At 40.3% G+C, this 19,366-nt stretch overlaps 1 long non-coding RNA gene across 1 annotated transcript in view; it reads left to right on the top strand.

Annotated features, from left to right (window-relative positions):
• Window positions 1–2,250: 2,250 nt before the first annotated feature.
• The window catches only part of LOC309374745, a 76,263-nt gene continuing 59,147 nt past the window's right edge, over window positions 2,251–19,366 (top strand). The window contains exon 1 of the long non-coding RNA XR_014170708.1: window positions 2,251–2,274. This is a non-coding gene — a long non-coding RNA (uncharacterized lncRNA). The remainder of the gene's footprint in view (window positions 2,275–19,366) is intronic.

Here is a 19,366-nt window from a genome sequence, read left to right as displayed (position 1 = left end):
GGAAGCAAATCAGGATGAATGCTCACTGAAGAGGTTGTCTGGAGAAGTCCCCAGTTCTGCATGGAAGGTCCAGCCATGGTGATCTGTCTGCTGGGTGAGTACTGTACAGGCAGCAACCATTTTAGTCACATCCAACTGATGTGCGACTGTCAACGTGTGGGTCCTTTTGGACCCGGAAGACAGCAGAATGGGGGGGGGGGCAGAAAGAACAAGGTGGGGCAGTCTTTGCAATCACCTGGAACTCAACCCCCCATGCAAATCGGGGGGGGGGGGTACCTATAGTTACAGCTGAGACTGTCTTTCAAATAGAATTGAAATGCATGCCTTAAAAGGAAGATAAAAAACTGAAACAGTAATTAATATTATTTAATAATTGCAGGGGTTTGGTAAATCTCTGAAGCATCGCATTAAGCATATGGCCCCATAAAATGGAACATGTCTTACAGCCAAATACCCAATCCAGTTAAACCATAGTACTTTAGATAATTCTATGTGAAAATGGAACTACATTATATTTAAATATTTATTCTTTTTCTTGCTCATCCTTTCTAAGCTATCATTGCTCCCTTGCTGGGTGCTGATTTCTCCAAATAATTCCTGGAGCACAAAATAGCAGTGTGCTGTAATTGGGAATAAGTAATTTTAGAAAAGCAATATAGGAGCCCTGTTCTTTTGCTTTCCTGTGCTCTCCATAAGTGCTAATAAGAGCAAAGGTATATTAAGTCAAATCTTTGGGGATTTACATTGTATTCACTAGTAGTTTATGTGATGTTTGAATAAATGTTTACTTCTGCTATGCATCTTAGTGGATTATGGCTCTTTTGCATATTATGAAAGCTTTATAGAATTGCCTGATTTGCATTTTGTTTTAAGAGAAGCACAGGATTTGTGGTTAACAAATCTTTATCTCAGTCCTGCTGCCATTTGAAAGCAAGGTATACATAGAAGAAATAGTAGATATTCCCCTGGGAGATGTCTGTTATGCATAGCGTCTGAGTCTCCAAAGTTTTAAAATATTTAGATGCTAAAATGGTGTCTGCCTTTGTCATATTTTTGAGCAGGAAAAGTATCTTTATGGCATTGCTGTACTCAGCAGCCTATGTTGTATGTTTTTTTCATTATTCCATCATGGAACCAGACATGAAGAGTTAGCTAATATTTGTCCAAGTTTGATTAGTGCTGTGCAAAAATTTTCTCCTGCATTTTTTTAGCCATTCTCTATCAATTAATGAGAAGAAGTTGCATTCAAAAATTATTAAAGGGGAAAGAACATTTCTGTGAAATTTTGAGTGCAGGGCTTTTGTTGCGCTTAGCTGACTTTGTGGTTGAGGGGTGTCTGTGCGTGTCCTTTCTGTCATTCTATAAATAATATCTCCAGCTTTCCTGAAGGTGTAGAAGGTAGGTGTCAGGAGTGAGCCAGCAGTAAAGGCACTAGAAGCCTGTTTTCCCCCTGAAATATACTTGGAGTCCTGCCGTGATTTCATGTTCTTTATTGCAGCTTGTAAAACAGTGACTGAATTGCCCCCCAAAACTCAGGCTTTTATATACATTATTTACACAACAACTCCCGTCTGATTGGCTGATTCTGCTTCCCTACTGGAGCCTGATTGGTCTTTTCCTGCAGGCCAATCAGTTGTTGCATTCTAGGATCCTACCAGCCTAATAGGCTGATTAACTTCCTCCTGGAGCCTGATTGGTCTCCTGCAAGCCAATCAGTTGTTGCATTGCAGGATCCTACCTGCCTATTGTTCTAGGATCCAAGCTTAGTACATAACACCCCCAATACCAACTAAACCAAAACCTACCCTCCCATCCTGTACCCACTAACCTGGGTACGCCTGTTACAGTACAACTGTATACATATGTACTTGGAAGTAAGTAAGTTAACCATACAGTTATTTTTTAATGGGTGTCTGATCTTCAGTTCCTGAATAGTAGGAGGCACTCCTAAGACTCCTTGCAAATTTTTCACATTCTCCATTTGGAGGAAGGGGACATACTTTAATATCTACCCACACTTAGTATTTGCAGAAAATAACTTCCAGGGACTTCCTGCTCTCAGACAAACCAACCACAGGAAAGATACAACCTGGTTGCTAGGGAACAAGGAAAGGCAAACTGCAACGATTCCAAAGACTATAAGGAAAAGTGCACTAAAGGAGAGAAGGAAACAGCAGCTCTTTAGGACCCCAGGGTTTCTGTTGCCAGGTGTCCATACAATTCACCCATCAATGGCAACTATGACTTAACCCCACTGGTTAAAAGCATTGCCAGGTCAGTGCAGCCAGGCTGCCTCATTTTGCCTAGAATAGTACTTGCATATTTTGTTTCATAACTTTCCAGGAGAGCTAGAGACTTAAAAAAAGAAATAAATAAGTGGGAGGCTGGGTCCTGCCTGAGGTTGTATGATAGGAATTTTGAGGCCTTAGATATATGGCAATGTTCATAAGTGTACCAACCAAGCACATACATAGATCAGCACAGGAAGACCGACCTGGAACCATTTTGATTCCTAAACTGAGCAAATGTTTTCTCTGCAAGGTCAAAGTGGGAAACCTCCCATTGTCTCTTTCCTCACAAATCCTGTCTTAAGGGCACATTTAAGATATGAATAGGGTGTGAGCCTGTGACTTGGCCCAGGAACTAAGTATTTATCATTACAAAAGACTAACCAGGCTCCCCAGGAAATCCAATCAAGTAACCTGCCAGACAGGAGATAAACAAGGACAGGAGAAAAACAACATTCAAATTTCTGTTTTAGACCGCCTTTTCTGTGATGTAGGTATGATGTATCTAGGGGGTGGTCTTAGGTTACACCCCTTCTGTGATGTATGTATGATCTTTCTGGGAGTGGCCTTGATCTACAGGGTGGCAATTTCAAAAGTCTTTATAAGGTCTTGTGCACCATTTTTCTGGGTTCCTCCTCTCTCCTGCATGTGAGGGGAGCACCCTGTTGCAACAGATCAATAAAGATCAAGCTTACTAGCTGCTTTGCTTCTCAGTATTCTCTGGTTGGCCTCTGTTATCTTCTCCTACTAATAGGGAACCTAGGTAAGGACTCTATATGGGCTCTTGGATACCCTATAAGGGAAAAGGGCAATTTTTGTTTACAACAGTTGTCAATGAAAGCTTTCATGGGCGCTGTAGCACCCGCAGGAACTGCACTGGCTTCCCCTGTACAGTTGGTAGAGCACGAGACTCTCAGGGTCATGTGTTTGAGCCACACATTGGGCAAAAGAATTCCTGTATTGCTGGGAGATGGACTAGATGATCCTCATGGTTCCTTCCAACTCTACAATTCTATGATTCTATGTGGGTTGGGCTGGTAGGCTATAGTAAGATTGCATGCTTTATATGGGGAAAGTCCCTGGAATCTAGTGTGCAGACTGGGTCTCCTCTGTACGTTTATGGGGAGTATTGTTTTCAGGGGCTGTTCCATATCTACCATCACATCTGCTTCCAGCCTAAGATCAATGCCTGTGAGACATTTTCCTGGCCATTTAGTTGCAATCATAAAAAATTGTTTTCTAGAGAATCTTTTAGAAGTCTTGGTTCAGGTTTTCTTTGGACTGGCTTTCCATGCTTGTGGCTAAGATCTGATGTTTGTGCTTTATTCTGATTTCAGTGGTTATTTTGTTGCTGCATTATTACCCACTTCTAAGTTCTTAGAAAGGGGAAGTTTAAAGAAATAAATATTTGTCTCACTGCAATAAAGTCAAACTTGGATGGTGGGTACATCCTCCATAATCAATTTTTAAGGCATATTAAACTTTATTAAATAATTGAATATTACAATACTTCAGTCCTAATAGGAATATAATAATACAAATTATATGTTATGTTTGGGACAGTCATGTTTGGGATTTCCACTGACTGCCAATCTGCTCGCTGCCCAAGTTTTGATATTAATATATATTGTCCTATACCTCTCAGGTCCCCGTTACCTGAGAGACTGTCTTATCCGTTATATACACAGTAGATCACTGAATTCTGCATAAGAGTTTCTCACTGAAACCTCTAAAACATCAGAAGCCCACTCCACAGCAATTCAATGTGGCTGCCCCATTCTGTGGAATAATCTACAAAAATGCAAACGCAACACAATGGCTAATAACTGTTAGTGAATATATACAGTGGTACCTCAGGTTACATACGCTTCAGGTTACAGACGCTTCAGGTTACAGACTCCGCTAACCCAGAAATAGTGCTTCAGGTTAAGAACTTTGCTTCAGGGTGAGAACAGAAATTGTGCTGCGGCGGCAGCAGGGGGCCCCATTAGCTAAAGTGGTGCTTCAGGTTAAGAACAGTTTCAGGTTAAGTACGGACCTCCGGAACGAATTAAATACTTAACCCGAGGTACCACTGTAATTGGTTATGATGTCGTTCAAAATATGAGCAGCTACACTATCTAGTGAGCACTTATCCACTAGCATGATCCCCACTAGATTGAACATTTCATTGGTAATTATTTGCTGATGAAGACTTTATTCCGAAACAGTTGAACTATTCTGGATATACTGTGCTTTTGAAACTTCGAAGAGATGTCTTCCTTTGAGACTTTTGTGAGATGTCTTCCTCTGAGAGACGGCTTCACATTCCTTACTATTCATTTATTTGTTTGATTCTGTTTGATACATATAACAACTTGTAGTTACTTGCATATTTTTTGAGATGTGTTGTATGACATATGCATCATTTTGAAGTGGCTTATTCATATATTTTGAATGACATCATAACCGATTATATATTCACTAACAGTTATTAGCCAGCGTGTTGCGTTTGCATTTTTTGTAGATTGTTACATTTTACAACACAGGGGTTTGTGTTTGTTCAGACCATTCTGTGCAACAACATTTCTGATGAGATACGGGAGGTGTCCACTGTTTGTTCTTTCTGGAAATAATTGAGGACATTTTCTGACAAACTTTCCCAGCTAAATGGATTGGTCTTTGCCATAGGTGTCCATCTTGTATAAGCTTTAAACTCGTCTCCTATTATTTTTTGTACTGTTTGTAGCTTTTTAAATTTTTATTATATTTTTAAATTGCCTTGAGATAAATATTTGTCTGTGTGGTGGTGCCGGGGACACTAATAAACAAGAAGAACAACAGCAGCAGTCTCCTGCACCTAGCATTTAGGAAAAGGCTGTGCCTGGACAAGTGTTTAGGCAAGAATTTCAGCATAAGGACTGAACTCACCATATTTGCTGCCCCCTAAAAAACAACAACACCCTCCTGCTTTCCTCTTCCCTGCTTCCCTTAGTTTAGCCAATTCTCAAATCTAGTTTGTTTTATTATTCCTAAGCAACTTACAAGCACAGCAGAAGAAAAAGCTAATTGTTTTTAAAATGTCCATATTGGTATTTTAACAGTAAAACAAAGGAGTGGGGTGCGAAAGCCAGTAAGCATTTCCCTCCCCCAAATTTGTCTGGCCCTCAAACTTGTACTGCAGCTTCACCATACACTTTGGGCTTGGGAGAAGCAGCCTATGGTAAAAGCATCTAATTTTCATTTAGCACCGAAAGCTTTTAGGAGGAAAGTTCAAAGGGAAAGAAACTGGCAAATGTTTTCGAAGAATAGATTTATGCCCATTTCTTTGCTTGCCACTTCTAATTACGGCTATAATTTTAGAGCCACCATAACTCTTGTGGTGTTTAAAAATATAGGGCTAAATATACAACTTTAGTAGGCAGCACATTTATGATACCTACTCTGGGCTTCTGTTTTAGATGCTATTGTATGCTAGAGTGTACAACAAAGGGAGTGAAGAGGGAGACAGACAGAAATGTAATTGTTTTTCCTGAAAACTGGAACATTTTGAGGGTAGATTTTTCTCCAGGACTCTGAAATACATGGAGGGAAAAAAAATCTGGGAAAGGGTAAGTAGAGGGCATCTGTAAAGCTTCTTTCCAGCATCAATAGGTAAACACAGTTAGCCCCAGAGTGAGAAGGCCATTGTAGAAGTGGGTTTACAATATGCACAACTGGTTAGCTTGTAAAAAGTACCAAGCACCACAGAACAGAGTCTGCAAAATCTTCCATTTCTGCAAAATGCCAGCAATGGAATTCTGACCAAATACTGCAAAATCCCTTCATTGCAATGAAGCTTGATTAATGAACAATTTGCCTAAATTAAATGAAATATGTATCAGAACTAGAAAGTGGATTCTCAGAACATTTTCCAATAAGCATGCATTCAGATGTGAGAAACAAGCATATGAAAGCTATTGCGCCATAACACTGACTTTTTCAGGAGCTTCCACAGAAGCATTTTAATGGCATCAATTTTTATTTTGCTCAGCAACTTGAGTGACTCTTCCTTTGGGTCATGCAAGACTCTGGTATGGTGGCCATTTTATTGGCCAATGACTACTGTACTGGGCTTGCTACTTTGTTATGTAGCTCTTGATGCCCCTTCTGATGTTAAATTTTTGTAATGAGACTACGCACAGCAGAGCTGGGGATTTTTCCATCCCCGGCTGCATTCCTCTGGAAGAAAGTGCTAGGGGTTCACATGGTCCAAAATGGGTGGGAGCAAGCCCACAAAATTCATATACCCACACATATTAAAAACACACACACGTTATGTACCCCATTCACACACCTTATCTGTTCTCCATGGTAGCTGAAGACAGATTGAGCACTGCATGCACTGGAGGAGATAGAGCAGTCCCAGGCTCCTCTGCTGTAGCTTCTGCTTGAAGCAGTGGTTCCATTTTGTGGCACTTTGTGGTCTAATTTAGACCACCACTGAGGAGGAATGAGCATAAGAGGCTGGTAAAGGGACCCCTGACCATTAGGTCCAGTTGTGGCCGACTCCAGGGTTGCGGCGCTCATCTCGCTTTATTGGCTGAGGGAGCCAGTATAGTGTAGTGGTTAAGAGCGGTAGTCTCGTAATCTGGGGAACCAGGTTCGCGTCTCCGCGAACATGCAGCTGCTGGGTGACCTTGGGCTAGTCACACTTCTCTGAAGCCTCTCAGCCCCACTCACCTCACAGAGTGTTTGTTGTGGGGGAGGAAGGGAAAGGAGAATGTTAGCCACTTTGAGACTCATTCGGGTAGTGATAAAGCGGGATATCAAATCCAAACTCTTATTCTTCTCCTGCACTGCAGCATGGTGGCTTCATACATTGCAAAGGTAATGTCAGAAGCCCAAGGCACACAGCATCAGTGTGGCTCCCTCACACGCCAGCATGGCACCAATTTCCTGACCTGTGGCTTCTGGTGTTACCTTCTTAATGTGGAAAGAAATCAAACTATGGCAGTTCTTCCACTATGAAGGTAACTTTGGAAGAGACCTGAGGGATGCGGCTTGGTGGTCTGATTGAGAACAGTATAGCACAGAAGGATTGAAATCATAGCCTAGTGAAATATATAATTAATTTCTCTCATTTTTGGGGACCTGGCAGTAATATCCTGATCTCCAGTATATCAGAGAAGGAGTTCCCCAAGGGACCCAAAACAAATCTCTCAGTTTTGCTTACACTGTGTAAGGAATGTACAGCTTAGAGATGTACTTTAAGCAGCTACCTGGGCTTCATTCCACACATTTGTAAAACATTAGTCTGTGGAATTAAAGCACAAGTCCAAAACCATTATTGAGAGAACAATTTTACAGTCACTGTTTTTAACACTCAGTACGAAGAGTACTGTTTCAACAATCTTTTAGATGATTCTAAATTGGGCGAAATGTTCTTTGAAAAGTTGTACCAACCAATCTTTCCCCCGTAGTTCAAAACTGTAATAATTAGAGGGTTATCACCAGTGATGGACTTCTGCTTGCGCAAAGGATGTTTTCTTCTCTCTTCTCTCCTGCTATACTTCCCCACTAAAAAAAATAAACGCTCCCAGAAGAGATTTGGGGTAGCACTCATAGGGAGGAGACAGAGAGGCAGTTCTGTTGGGCAAGTAGAAGTCCTTGTGTTAACTGGATGATTTTGTTGGCTACAACTGAGAAGCTTAAGACTTTAGAATAAAGTTGTAAAACTACACATCAGATAGCTTTGTGTTTAGCAGAACTGAGCATGAGAATAAGATGATAAATCAGGGGACTGGACCCTCCAGGTTTGCTAAACGTTTGCTTCTCATTGGGGCCCACATCTGAGATCATCCTGGGCAAACTACACTCCTCAGTGGGCTTTCCTGGCAGGGGGGAGCATCAGCATTTAAATTTTCCACAATATCATATGCACCGTGGTCAATTAAAATGGCCACATCCCATATCCCATTGGCCAGTGTAGTGCCAGGCCAGAAAAGGGGGAACCAGGGAAAGCATTTGTAGGGAGCCTTTTGGGGTGCTAGGACACAGAAGTTGCCCAGAGGTGCTGATGCTCAACCTTATTTGCCTTTTTGGTTGACCATATTTTTAAGCTTTTTACTGTGTTTTTTAATATTAAAAAACACAATGTTCCAGAAATCCCATACATGTCAACTATAACTCATTCAAGCATGTGAGAAATCACTTCCACAACCCTCATGGGGCAACCTATCAACTTTAAGAGGGTGTGTGTGTGTGTGTGTGTGTGTGTGTGCCTTGCATCTTTGGATAGGAAGATTTTCAAGATAATTCTAAAACAGAATCTGTTTAGCTTCAATAAGAGCTTTAGCTCAGGGCCCTCATTAATAGCTCCTAATAAAGGAACTCATCAATAGCTATTGAGGTGGAAAGAACTAAGAGAGTGGTGGAAATCTTGGAAGATATTTTTTGGTAATGTAATGCAAACCAAATGGCTTTCAAATTATTCGCACTATAGAAACAATTAATTAAAACATTTTAAATTAGCTTTCTCACACTTCTAGCACAAAATGCCAAATACAAGTAGAGTCAGAAGAATAAAGCAAAGAATAGAAAATTCTTGCTTTTTAAAAATGGCTGTAGCTAGAAATATTCTAGCAGGATGGACAGATTTTTTTTTGGGGGGGGGGGGAGAGACCTTTAAAATTTAGATTAGTAGGACATCTTTGTAGGAAAGTTGCCCTAGAATGTTACAGGAGAAGATAGAACTAAACATGCAATGGCCGCTTAAAAGCAGCAACCAAGTGTTGAATATAACAAATAGTTCCACTCCTAGGAAGAATGAAATAAACCATAAAATAAATCCCCATAATATGTCTGTGGGCTGGTTTGCATGCCACGTTAATCCACAGTTTAAACTATGCTTTAAAGGTGCAGCATGGTGGTGCAGAGAACTAAAACTGTGAGTGCTTCTCTTCTGCCTCAGTCCTGTTGCTACTGCACTGCTGGAAGCTGAGTTGTGGGTTGGCTTAACATTACACCTGAACCTAGGCCTGGCCCTATGATCCCTTTGTCGCTTCTTCTACCTTCTGGGAAATGAAATTTGTTAGCGAGGCAATGGATAATTTTTTTTGGACCTCATATCCTTGGAAAAATTTGAGTCCCAAATATTGGGGGTAGTTGAAGTCTCCCATGACTATTATATTTCTCCTTTTTGAATGTTCGGTGATCTGGGCTGGATTACCAAATGCTTCTTTATAAATAGAATGCTTCTTTCCTTGGCAGAAATGGCCATTACTTGAGAAATTACAGTTTGTTATTTTATGTAATGTGAATTTTATGCCCGTAGTATCTGTATTCTGATTTTCTGCCTTAAGTTTTTTATCAATTAAATATTTTTTTTTTCAGGTAGTATTATTTGCGGGGGAAAGTTTGACTTCTAAAAACACGAATGACAAAAAGTACAACACTGCAGTAACGTTGATAGTGATGATTAACAATTTAAATTTCTAAAGGGGTATTGTCTCCTCAGTCATATATGATGCTACAAGCATGCTCTCATTTGATGACTAGCAAAATGGAAGTGTGCTCTGCTCTGGGCAAAGTGCCACATTAATGCTTGTTAGTCCCTCATTATCTCCCTGCTGCTGTGAGACATTCTGTAGTTACTCATAACTCCTAATGAAGTGGTAAAATATTTGCTGCAGAGAAATTGTGAAATTGCTGTGCTTCCGAGCATTGACACAATCTGTAGCTCCGCAGAAGCACAGGCATGATGGAGCATTAAATGGACTCTCCTGCAACAGCGCATGTCTGCTATTATATAGAGCTCCTGAGTTGCAGATCTTTACATGCGAATCTATTAGTTGTTGTTTTTTATCTCATTACTTGTCGTTAAGGGCAGGCAAAAGGAAGGACTTATTCACACAGCACTAGGGATGGGAAAGCCTGGGAAAAAGCCAGAAAAAATTGGTTTCCCCCCATTTTCCTCCAAAGCCGTTTCCCCCCAGAAAAACTGGGTGGGGGGAAAGTGTGTGGAATATGTTCTTTTCCAATGATAATATATCTATCTATGACATGGTATTCAAACTATATAACATGAAGACCTTAATGAAAGATTTCTGAGACTTTTTGTAAAGTCTTATATTATTGCAAGTTCTCTCAGCTGAAGACAAGCAAATCCTGGAATAGAATTCAAGTAACACTATACTTCTCAATGCAGTTCTCAAACAGGAGAACTATGCATTTGTGCCACTAGGGGCACTGCAGGGAAAAGCCTCCTGATTAATTTCTTGTGTTCCTCAGACCTCCTACTGTTGAGTAATTGTTGGTATACAGGTGGTGATAGTTTCTGTCCTCCTCTCAGGCCTTAACTGAGAGGTAAGAGGGTAAATTTGTCTGACAAATTAGTTTCTCCTTTGTAATCCTTAAATGATTCCTATTAATGTTCACCATCACAGCATAATGTTTACCTTTAGTCTGGTCAGTAAATTGGTTTTTCTTTTCCCCCTCTCAGTAAAATGGTGAGACCAACATCTAGAATTTGGAAACATTTCCACAGTGCAATTTCTGCTGAGAGAGAGCAAAGCTGCAATTTGCAAATATTGTGAGAAGAAATATTTTTTTTCCAAAGACTACAAGAATGACAAAACACATTCTTGCATGCCAGAAGTGCCTTAAAGACACTAAAAAATACTTTGTGGAATGAAATGATGAGGACCAGAATTAAAGTGCAAGTAGCTTTTCCTTCCAGAGTTCTAATTCCAGAAACTCTATTTCTGCTGCTTCTGGATCATTACAAAGTGTTTCTTCACCAGCAGCAACATCTTCAAGTAAAGAAGTGTTGCAAACCACTGCCTCACAGAAATGCACCATACCTTCATTTATAGATAAAATGACACCTGAAAATCAGGAGAAAATTGGTCATGCCCTTGCAAAAGCAATATATGCTTCTGGATCAGCATTGTCAATAACTGAAAATGCATATTGGCAGGAAGCTTTTAAATTATTATGACCATCATATCATTTGCCAAGCAGACATTCCTTGAGCAAGCCTCTTTTGGAGTCAGAATATGAGCGTGTGATGGAATCTGTACAAGGGAAAATCAGTGAAGCACTATGTCTTACAGTACTTACAGATGGATGAACAAATGTTTGGGGAGAAGGAATCATCAACTTTGTGATAACCACACCTCAACCAGTCTTTTTTAGAAGCATTGAAACTGGAGAGAACAGACATACTGCAGAGTATATCAGCAGTGAAATATGTGCAGTTTTAGAGAAAATTGAGAGTGGTAAAGTATTTGCTTTGCTGACTGACAATGCAAGTAATATGAAAGTTGCATGGGAAATCATAATGGATAAGTATCCACATATTACTGCAATAGGATGGACTACTTAGTCTCATGGACTAAACTTACTTCTTAGTGACTTCATGAAACTGGACACCCTTCAAAGGATTTATAGAAGAGCTAAAGAAGTTATCAAATATGTAAAAGCTACTCATGTTGTCACTGCAGTCTTCAAGAAGAAGCAAGCGGGGGGTGGGGAATGTACAGAATAAAATAGTGACACTGAAGCTCTGTAGTAAAACACGTTGGGGTGGAGTGGTAATCTCCTTTGAAAGTTTACTAAAAAAAACAAAGAAAGCTCTTCAAGCAACAGTAATAACTGAGGATCTTAAAATTCCCAGAAATATAAGAAACTGTGCTTGATGAGGATGTGTTTTGGGTTCAGATGCAGAACTCTCTACAGATTTTAACACCATTTTTTTTCAGCAATCCGTTCATCTGAATCAGACATTGCACTTTTGTCATAAATTCCTAACCACATGGCTATGATAAAAATATCTGTTTTTTAAAACCTAAGTGCATCTCCACTTACAACTGCTGAAAAAAGTAAAATTAAAGGTTTTGTTAAGAAACAGGAAGACTTTTGTTGCCATGCTGCTGCATGTTGTACATGCTGCTGCAAATCTACTGGATCCAAGATTCAACGTAGTAGTGTGAGTGATGAGAATACAGCTACTGCATTTCACTGGATTGTGAAACAAGCTGCACATTTAGGACTTGATGTTGGAAAAGTACTTTCAAATGTTGGAGAATATAGAACATGTTCAGGGATTTGGGCCAGGAATGCATTCTGGGATTCTGAAAAACATATCCCCCCTGCAACATGGTGGCAAGGTCTGAAGATGAAACCTTAAGAGTCTTTTGCGTTCAGCAGGAAAAACTCCAGGACCGGACGGTTTGCCAGCAAGATATTATAAGATGTTGGAAGACTCTCTATCTCACCCTTTAAAGAAATGATGAACAACATATTGAACACAGGAAAGGTACTTGAGTCATGGAAGGAAGCTTATATAACGTTAATACCGAAGCAGGAGACTGACATAATGTGGGTTCCAAACTACAGATCAGTCTCCTTACTGAACAACGATTACAAACTGTTTGCAGATATTCTTGCAGAAATACTCAACAAGAAAAACAAAAGAAGGGAAAAAACCAGGAACAGGGAGCAGATTTGACAAATACCAAAAACTACAGACCAATCTCACTATTAAATTCAGATTACAAAATTTTTACAGGAATATTAGCAAATATTTTTTTTTAAAAAAAGTGAATAGAATAGTGAATGATTGTCAGGGAGAATTCAGAGGAGCAAGTGATAGAAGAGGCGGAGCAGGGGCTCGGGGATGCTGTGGAGCCCTTCAACCACCCAGAGACAGAGGAAGTGGAAGAGCGGGGGGGGGGGGGAGATTAGCCAGGAGGAGTAAGGGCTCAGGGATGCTGCAGAGCCCTTTAACTGCCCAGAGGCTCGGGAAGGGAGGGGGCTTTCAAATCAGCACAGACAAGGAGGGAAATGAAACTTAAGGATCAAAGACGTCTGGCGTGGGAATCAAAGGAAGCCACTCCCTGAATCTGACTCAATGGGTTCGGACGCATAATCCTGAACTGTACATGTTTCTTGTACATATGTAATTAATTTTATAATGAATGATTTTAGAGTGTTGTGTTGTACTGTTGTTCTGTTTTATTGTTGTTAGCTGCCCTAAGCCCGGCTTCGGCTGGGGAGGGTGGGATATAAATAAAATTTATTATTATTATTATTATTATTATTATTATTATTATTTATTAATAAACAGTGTAAATACCAAGCTGACTGTGCCGGGGTGTTAATGCAAAGGGGAGACACCACCTTTACAATGATGACCAGGCTGGCTTCCTTCCTGGAAGACAATTATATAATAATACAAGAAGAATAATCGACTTATTAGAATATTTGAAGATGAAACCAAATAAAAGAACTGCAATGCTGTTAGTGGACGCCGAACAGGCTTTTGATAATGTTTCATGGGATTTTTTGGGAAAACCACCAAGGTAATGAAATTAGGAAACAAAAATAATTGTGGTATCAAAGCAATATACAATAACCAGAAAGCTAAATTAATTATAAATAATGAAATAACAGAAGAATTCAATATTGAAAAAGGTACTAGACAAGGGTCCCAATTATCACCACTTTTATTTATTACCATATTAGAAACATTATTAATAGCTATACGGAACGAACCAAAAATAAAAGGTATGTTTCTGAGATCTCTTTCCGGCGTCCCGAGATGTGTCTCAGGTGCAGCCCTACGACTTGAGTTCGCCCAGCCCTCAATTGAAAAACGAGCATGGAGTTGAGCCATTTCCTATAGCTCCCACCTATTAGCATCGGATGCTCAAATTAGAGGTGGTTTCTCCAATTTGATCCTAAGAGATACTCATAATTCTCCTTGGAAAACTACAATTAACCTCAAATTCCGCTCTCTTCTCAATCTGAACTGCAAAACTGTTCTTAAATTAGAGTGTATTAGCCCGGCGGCCCTACCTCCAATCAAAAAGAAGCTACAGCAACTTGACTTCTCTAACACAGCCTCCCATGCAAGAGGGCCGTGTTCAGGCTTAGCCCTAGCTATTCCACCCCCCGAAGGGATCCCTTTATACTGCTTCACAATTTCTTCGGAGGCTAAGCGAAGGGCCTTTACCTGTGCCCGTCTCAACTGTTTTCCTACAGCAGTTCTGTCTGGTCGTTTTTCTAGAGTTCCCATCGCAAATAGAACATGCACCTGCAATGACACGGCTCTGGAGACTATGGAACACGTAATGCTCTTCTGTCCCAACTGGACAGATGAAAGATCTCGGTTTCTAACTCCTCTCGTGAACAAGCTTCATCTCCCAATCCAGCTTTGGATAGTGTCCCTTCTTCTGCAGGATTCTGATTGTTGGATTACCGAGATGACAGCTAACTTCCTGCTTAGTGTGATGAGGAGGAAAGCGGCACCAACTTTTTCTTTAATACCACAGCTGTAGTCGATACGCCGCACAATCAAACGAAGTTCCAAGTAGCCTTATTGTACAAGGACAAGGAGCTAGGACGATATCTACTTTTACCTCCCCACCCCCATTTTATGTTGTTATTTCTATGTATATTATGCTATGGCCATACAGCTAATGCAATAAAATCTATTGAAATAAAAGGTATCAGTTTGGGCAATAAATATAAACTCAATGCCTTTACAGATGATATCATTATAACCACTGAAAACCCAACAGAGTATACTAGAAACACTATAAAGAATGAATGATTTTGGGAAAGTCTTAGGCTTTAAACTAAATAAAGACAAATCCAAATTAATAGTGAAAAACATGTGTGAAGAAGAAAAGAGAGGACTAGAAATTAAAACAGGATTAAAAATAATAAATGAAGTGAACTACCTGGGCATTTGGATTATGACTAAAAATATAAACTTATATAAATGGAAAGAAATATAAAAAGATTTGGAGGTATGGGGGAGACTGAATTTGTCATTGTGGGGTCGGATGTCAAAAATTAAAATGACGTGCTACCAAAGATGTTATTCCTATTTCAAACCTTACCAATAATAAGTGGTGTCAAATGCTTAAAAACAAAACAAAACAAAAACAGAATAAAATTTAAACTATTAACAGAGATTAGAGACAGAGGAGGATTCACAGTCCCAGATCTCAAATTACACTATGATGCAACAAGCTTTGTACAGTTCAAAGAATGGATAACGCTAAAAAACCTAAAATACTTGACATAGAGGGGTGGGATAATGTTTTTGGATGGAATCGTTACTTAGGGCATAACAAAGTGAAGAATCACAGAGGGTTCCTCAACCATATAGTAAGGAAAGTCTTATACACAGAATGGGAACAATACAAAACACTATTAGAACCTAAAACTCCACGGTGGCTTTCACCAGTCAAGGCAATCTCCGTCCACAAGAAAAATGTGGGAAACAATTGGCCAGTGTATAAAGATCTACTAGAAGAACAAAACAATCAATTAAAATTGAAGAAATATGATTAACTTAAAAAGACAGGCATAACCTGGCTAGAATATCATCAGTTTGTACCAGGATAACTACATAAAAACTTGGAATGAGATAAAAAATAATGGAAATTTGGAACAAACTTCACCTCTCTCTCTGGGGCAGGATTTCAGTAGTTAAAATGAACGTTCTACCAAAAATGATTTTCCTGTTTCAAACCATTCCAATACTGGGAGGAATGAAATGTTTTAAAAGCTGGAGGAAAGACGTTGCTAGAGTTATATGGAATGGAAGAAAACCAAGAATCAAGCATCAAATACTTATAGACCAAAGGGAGAGGGGAGGCTTTGCCCTAAAAGAGTTAGAACTTTATCATGCTGCTGCTGGACTGGTATGTATAAAGGATGGGATACAGATGTGCTAGACCTGGACCTAGACCTTTACGTACAGAGGTTGTAACTGGGTTGAACCACAGGTACTACAGGTTACACGGAAAGGAGGAGGATGTTAGGATATTTCCGTTCCACCTTAAACGGAAATATCCTAACAGTTTTGACAATCGATAAGGTTGCCACTCATATCTAATTTATGAAAATGTGATTTTTAAATCATATTATAAGAAAATCATTATAAAATATATATTTCCATCTGGCCCAGGCCTTCACACTCCCTACAAAAGGACTTCTGTGGCAGTGAGGCCTTGGACAATCAGCTGTGGTGAGGACTGTAGGGTCTGCTGCCTTCCAAGGCCTCTTCCAGCTGGCCCAGGGGGCGGAGCCCAGGCCCTCACACTCCCACCTACAAAACGACTCCTGTGGCAATGCCTAGAGAGTGGGGCTGGACTCTTTTGGAACAAACTCTTGGGGAAGTGCGGGGTTGTTCTGCTATTGCTTCCCTGTTCCAAGTGTCTAATGTGTTTTGAAATGTCCTTAAGCAGTCGGTGGCATTTTAAGTCCCCCCCTTTTTTCCCCTTTCCCCTTTTTGCTTTGTTGGGGGGTGGGTGGGAGGGATGTATATCTGGTTGGAGATTAATTTTAGTATAACTGTTCTGTTTTTGTTTTTTGTTGTTTTATTTGTTGTTATATAGTTTGTGTTTAGTTTTTAAGGGCCGACACGACCTTACAAGGGGCCGCTCGGAACTTCATGGAAAGCATGGCCTCCATGGGGATGTCCCTGAATAAGTTTGGCTCAACTCATATTCACGGACATGCCCTAGACCTGGTGTTCACCTCTAGTGACATGGCTGATCTGACACGAAGTAAAAGTGAAACAAAAGAAGTGCCATGGTCAGATCACTTCCTGGTGCAACTGGACTTCTCTGCAACCCTTCCCCTCTGCAGGGAGGTGGGACCAATTCAGAAGGTCCACCCCCGCCACTTAATGGATCCAAATGGTTTCCAGAGAGTGGTAGGGGATGCTTTATCCCATGTTGATGACATTTCAGCTGATTCCCTGGTGGCCCGCTGGAATGCGGAGTTAACCAGGGCTATTGACTGTCTGGCTCCGAAGCTCCCTCTCTGATTGCATGGAGCCCGGACATCCCCGTGGTTTTCTTCAGAGCTGAGGGTGAGGAAATAATCGCTGAGACGGCTAGAGCGTTGGTGGCAGAAAACTCATTCTGAATCGGACCGGACACAGGTTAGAGCTCAATGTCAAGCCTACCAAGTGGTGATAGCGACGGTGAAGAAGAGTTTCTTCACCGCCTCTATTGCATCTGCAGAAAATAGTAGCAGGAGACTCTTTCAGGTGGTTTGCAATTTAACGGAACCACCTTTACCACCGGGGCCTTGTAAAGACCCCAAGATTTCCTGCAAAGATTTTGCAAAGTTTTTTGCAGATAAAGTCGCTCATATTCAGAAGGAGGTAGACACTACCGTGGGAGCAGGGCCAGGGCAGGAGCGTGCTAGAGCCCTGTCTAGTCAAGCTGCATGGAATCAATTTCAAACCGTTACCTCCGAGGATGTGGACAGGCTGCTTGGATGCATGAAACCAGCTACCTGTCTCTTTGATCCTTGCCCATCCTGGCTAATAAAAGCAAGCCAGAAAGGGCTGGGCAATGGGCTCTGCGGGGTGATGAATGCTTCCCTCTGTGAGGGAGCATTCCCAGACCTGCTAAAAGAGGCGGTCATTAAACCACTTCTTTAAAAAACATCTTTAGAACTGGCCAGTGTGGCTAGTTATCGCCCAGTCTCAAATCTTCCATTCTTGGGCAAGGTGATTGAGCGGGTGGTTGTGGAACAACTCCAGGCACGCCTGGAGGATGTGGACCATTTGGATCCCTTCCAATTGGGATTCAGGCCTCTTCATGGGACTGAAACTGCCTTGGGAAAGGATAGCAGCTATCAAGTTGAGTGTCTTACCTAAGATGCTTTTTTTATTCCAAACTATCCTAATTGTTACCAGATCAGTTCAATTTAATGAGTGGCAAAAAAAAGAAACAAAAAGAAAAGAAAAAGATTTCTAGGTTTCTACGGCAGGGGAAGAAACTTAGAATAAAGTTTAAACTTCTGACGGATAAAAAGGAAAGAGGAGGCTTCTCGTTACCGGATCTTAAAATATATTATGAAGCTGCTTGTATAACACGGTTAAAAGAATGGCTTAGTTTGAAGAACACAGATGTATTAGATCTAGAGGGGTTTGGAAATAGATATGGGTGCCATGCATACCTTTGGTATGACAAGGTTGGAGTACAACAAGACTTTCTCAATCATATCATAAAAAGATCATTGTATAAAGTTTGGAAGAGATATAAAGAATGGTTTGAAAGGAAAACACCATGGTTGCTGTCGCCCCAAGAAGCCTTCTCAGTGAAAAAATTAAACATGAAAAGAGAATTGCTAATGTACAGAGACATATTGATAGAAGAAAATAATGTAATAAAGATGGGCCCTATGAGGAATTAAAAGATAAATTATCAAGTTGGATGGAGTATCACCAAATGAATGACATCTTTTCAAAAGATAAAAAAGCAAGAAGTTTTGAATGTTTGCCATCACTGGTATAGGAGCTATATATTCAGAACAGAAAGCTAGATTAATACTGAATAATGTATTAATGGATAACTTTGAAATTACAAAAGGGTATCCGTTGTCACCATTATTGTTTATAATAGTCCTCGAAGTCCTGACAAGAAACATAAAAGCAACTGAAAATGTAAAAGGAATTAGAGTTGGATCTAAAGAATATAAATTGAAAGCCTTTGCTGACAATTTAGTAATAACAGTAGAAGAACCCCTGTCCAGCATTGGATAGGATTGAAGAATTTGGACAAGTAGCCAGACTTAGACTTAAAAACGAAAATGTTAGTTAAAAATTTGCTTGTGCATTTGAGTGAGGAATTGCAACACAATACAGGAATAATGGTAGTCAAAAAGATAAAGTACCTAGGTATATGATTAACTGCAAAAAATAGAAATTTGTTTAAAGACAATTACACACCTGTTTGGAAAGAGGTTAAGAGAGACTTAGAAGTGTGGGGAAGGATTAAATTATCTCTTTGGGGGCGGGTTTTTGCCCTGGAAGATCTACCATAGACCAAATATTAACCTTGAATCATCTGGCGGAAAAGTATGCCGGCAAAGCCCCAAAGGTTCTTCATGTGGCTTTTATTGACCTTAAGCAGGCATTTGATCGAATCTCTAGAAAGCAGCTATGGACAAAACTGGCTGCTACAAAGATCGATCGTCGTCTCCTTCATCTGATTATCAGACTCTATACAAACACCTTTCTGAGAATCAGGCTAGACAATAAAGGCCTAGTCTCCAACCCTGTTACCACCACTAGAGGGGTA

This window comes from Podarcis melisellensis, assembly GCF_964234715.1.
Source record: "Podarcis melisellensis genome assembly, chromosome: 7".
NCBI lineage: Eukaryota > Metazoa > Chordata > Lepidosauria > Squamata > Lacertidae > Podarcis > Podarcis melisellensis.
Note: the sequence above shows the minus strand (reverse complement) of the source record. Positions and strands in the feature narration are given on the sequence as shown.